The following is a 3,521-nucleotide window of genomic DNA, read 5'->3' on the forward strand; positions in this document are numbered from 1 at the left end:
AAAAAGGTCGTTCTAGTGTCATTAAAAGTGAATTTTAAGGTTTCATCTCGTGGCTTGGGAATTTGAATTGACCGCCAGAAGAGCAGAAAGGTCAACAGTGTCAGATGTGATCTGAAATACGCTCACATTCAACGAAGGAGAAAAATACGCCTGAGTGCGCTAACTTCACATCAGTAAGAAAAAACAAAAACGATTTTAAAAAAAAATGGTGTAACAAAAGTTGAAAGTCAAGTGAAATTTATTAGAAAGTTTAATTACTGTTGAAAATGTCTACCTAATAACTTTGTGTTGTGTAGTATGGCGAGCTTCAACAAGCCGTCGGAGTTAAATCTCCAGGGAGGAGATTTGGTACAGAACTTTAAGGTGTTCAAACAAGGGTGGGTTTGCAGCCCCAAGCCATTTGCACAAGTGAATCGTAGCGTGTGAACGCAGGCTAGAAGTTTGTACAAGCAAAAAAAAAAAAAAACTTTTTGTAGGTCCCTCTTGCAGTTTTGTGCAAACCGATCAGAACGGCATGCGCAAGCCAGTTTGTGTAAATGGCTTGAGCGTGTAAACCTACCTTAAGGCCTTCGTAGTTACAGTTAGTTACTTCTAGCAAACCTCTTGGTGTTAAGAAAACAGCTATTTCTGTTTCACAGCTAGAAACAATACTTGATACTCGGAAAACGGTCTTACCTTGTATTGTAACAAACATTGTACTGAGCCAGCCTAGTTAGGTTGGTTAGTAGCGAAGTATAGTTACAGTTAGTTCCCTCTAGCAAAGCAAACCTCTTGTTGTTAAGAAAACAGCTATTTCTGTTTCACAGCTAAAAACAATACTTGATACTCGGAAAACGGTCTTACCTTGTATTGTAACAAACATTGTACTGAGCCAGCCTAGTTAGGTTGGTTAGTAGCGCGTCTTGTAAGCGCAAGGCCGCGGGTTCGATTCCCGCCCGGGGCAGATTTTATCCTGGCGGGATAATGTTCGTTCAAGAAGACAGTCTGAGTGTGAGTGGTGGGCATTAGAAACAGACTCCAGACAGTCCACACCAATAGAGGTCCTCACATACATTATCAACGGGTACATACTACATACCCATAGAACAGGCACCGAGATCTTCATTAGTAAAAACAAATTCAACAATTACCCACAGTACAGGGACACAGATCTTCGTTTGACAAAGTCGAGTGTAAAATCATGACCAATAGAGGTCCTCACATACATTATCAACGGGTACATACCCATAGAACAGGCACAGAGATCTTCATTAGTAAAAACAAATTCAACAATTACCCACAGTACAGGGACACAGATCTTCGTTTGACAAAGTCGAGTGTAAAATCATGGAAAATCTCATTCGAACATTTATCGACATTTACAGACCACGTCAAAGAGTGTATGGAAAAATGCAACGGACTTAGAGAAAAGTTACTTATGTCAGAACAGCTCCAAGCGAGGCAAGTTATCGTTGATATAGAAAAACTAAGACGTTCAATCGACCGACTAGCCCAAGAAGTGCAGACAACATTGCGAAATGATTCAGAGCAGCCTACTACAGAGTTGGCTGAGCTGCTGAATGGAATCAATTCACTGCAGATGAAATTAAGGACATGGAAGGTGTTTGTGAACGCGCCCCTATTGTAATGTTCAACAGCCCCTTCAAGCTTTGGTTAAAGTTGATACAACAGGCCCTAGCCTAAAAATGTGAAAAGATAATTTGGAAAAATCACAGACCACGTCAAAGAGTGCTTGGAAAAATGCAAAGGACTTAGAGAAAAGTTACTTATGTCAGAACAGCTCCAAGCGGGTCAAGTTATGGTTGATGTAGAAAAACTAAGACGTGCAATCGACCGACTAACCCAAGAAGTGCAGGCAAGGACATCCGAGGTTACACATACGCCGAGATCCTCAAGTTTATTTAAGAACGAGTGGCTACAAGTGAGCTCATGTCTCAAGCCCCAGGTCATACTAGTGTGAAAACCTAACCTCATGTGAGTAAATCCCAACCAGTCAAACGTGTCATGGTAGCTACCCTATCCAAGGATCGTGCCAATGCTTCTTCAGGTAACACATGCCCGTGCTGTGGAAAAGCACACCATAGCATGCAACGTATTCCACAACAATCGTTACGGTCATCACATTTTTCGACCTAACCTGCCTGTTCCAATTGCCGTGCCGAATGTACCTCGCGGTCGCCAAATTACATCGCGATCCATTGCCATTTCAACCTGTTTTCTGCCGATAACCTGAGTGCCGTGTGTGTTCACAAACCCTATCGCCGTTCCACATCGTATCTCCGAACAAAACCCAAGTTTTTATCAAGGTAAGACACCAGCAATTTTCCTTTGTGTCCTTCGTGCCGTTCCTGGAGATGACAACATCACAACTGGATCGGGCGCATTTTTTGGGTCCTGTACGAGCTAAGGAGGGGGCCAAATAGGGATTGCAATCTCGCGAGATTCACGCTTTTTTTCGATCTCGCAGGGATCTAATCTCGCGTCAATTTTTACTGCCTACATTTATCTTTTTTCCCCCATCCTCAAAGAACGGAGACATCTGAGTTCTCCTTTCAATACTATTTTCATAGCTCCACTCTTGGTATTGCTATCTCGATGCCCGGGTGCATGAGTCACTTATCCCTTCACTCATCAATATTCCTTTGTTTTCAGGTTCGAATGAGATTTTAATGCTATCATGCTGTTGTACCTTCACAATTCGAGTCAGTATGAAAAATTAATTACCTGGTCCCGAGAAAGATACATTTAAACTGGAGAAAAAAGCCATCTTGAGAGCCGAAATTAAGAGATTCCTCTTCGGGCAGTGTCGTGCCGAATGTACCTCGCGGTCGCCAAATTACATCGCGATCTTCACAATTCGAGTCAGTATGAAAGAGAAATGAATTTCCTGGTCCCGAGAAAGATACATTTAAACTGGAGAAAAAAGCCATCTTGAGAGCCGAAATTAAGAGATTCCTCTTCGGGCAGTGATTCTCCCACGGCAGATGCTGAATCTAGTGCATCCCTGTCTTTGCAACAAACCTCGCCCCATTATAATAAAATTCTAGGATTGAAATGGACAAGGTACAAATAAAATCGACAAATTTTATCATCTTCTCCATCCCCATCTCCATTAAACAGGAAAAAATTTAATGAACTATGTTCGTGACAAACAGGAAAAGGTCAGAGAGTTTGAACTCAGGAAGCTCGATTTAAAAAGAAGAAAGTTTGAATTTGAGTGTGAAATGAAGAAATCGACAAATTTTATCATCTTCTCCCATGGCGTAGTGGTCACTGCACTCGCCTTGCACGCGGGAGATCCGGGTTCGATTCCCGGCGGGGTCAAGAAATTTGTATCATGCTCGCGTTCTGTAACAATAACTTACCAAGTCTACCAGTTTGAGAAGACATGTCCACATGATTTTTGCTTTGTGAAATGTACCAAATCATCATGCCATAATTTGTGTTCCCATTTGTATACCTGCAGTTGTCCTGATTCTCTTTTATGCAAACACATCCACAAATTACATTCCCTTGTACAA

General features: G+C 41.9%; 1 long non-coding RNA gene across 1 annotated transcript; it reads left to right on the forward strand.

Moving 5' to 3' along the window:
• Positions 1-973: 973 nt before the first annotated feature.
• On the forward strand, positions 974-1,710 carry LOC113472163. The gene is made up of 2 exons (XR_003394594.1): positions 974-1,040; positions 1,194-1,710. It is a non-coding gene; the product is annotated as an uncharacterized LOC113472163 (long non-coding RNA).
• Positions 1,711-3,521: the final 1,811 nt, after the last annotated feature.

This window comes from Diaphorina citri, unplaced genomic scaffold (genome assembly GCF_000475195.1).
Source record: "Diaphorina citri unplaced genomic scaffold, Diaci psyllid genome assembly version 1.1 scaffold4115, whole genome shotgun sequence".
Taxonomy (NCBI): Eukaryota; Metazoa; Arthropoda; class Insecta; order Hemiptera; family Psyllidae; genus Diaphorina; species Diaphorina citri.